Raw genomic sequence first — 448 nt, 5'->3', positions numbered from 1 at the left:
CACGAGGTAGTAACCTTGCGGTCTGAAAGCGGCAGGCGCAGCAGGAAATTACCCAAACAAAAAACACAAGCACCATCCGCAGTTCTCCCTGAGTGTAGTTGTGTCAGACAGACAAACACATATGACAGTCACTCCTCAGCACAGTGTGAGGATATAGAGAGCGGTCAGATAACGCTGCCCCGTCGCGAGACAGACTGGCTGAGAGGAGATAGAGAGAGGGGGATTGAGAGACCAGCGCAGAGAACAGAAGAGGGGGTTTGGCGCGCGATGCGTGAGCAGACATAGCACCGGCAGAGTTTGTGCGTGACATGAAGACGAGATGAGCTCGAGCTGTGGCCTTGGTCGCGAGCAGCCGGTGCTGGTTCTGTCGTTATCCCGTCGAAATTAACGAGGTCGTAGGCTACATGTGATGACACGAGCCCCCCGACCGTGGCAGGGTCAGATTGAC

Source organism: Oncorhynchus tshawytscha, linkage group LG13 (assembly GCF_018296145.1).
Source record: "Oncorhynchus tshawytscha isolate Ot180627B linkage group LG13, Otsh_v2.0, whole genome shotgun sequence".
NCBI classification, from domain to species: domain Eukaryota; kingdom Metazoa; phylum Chordata; class Actinopteri; order Salmoniformes; family Salmonidae; genus Oncorhynchus; species Oncorhynchus tshawytscha.
This window is presented reverse-complemented; position numbering follows the sequence as displayed.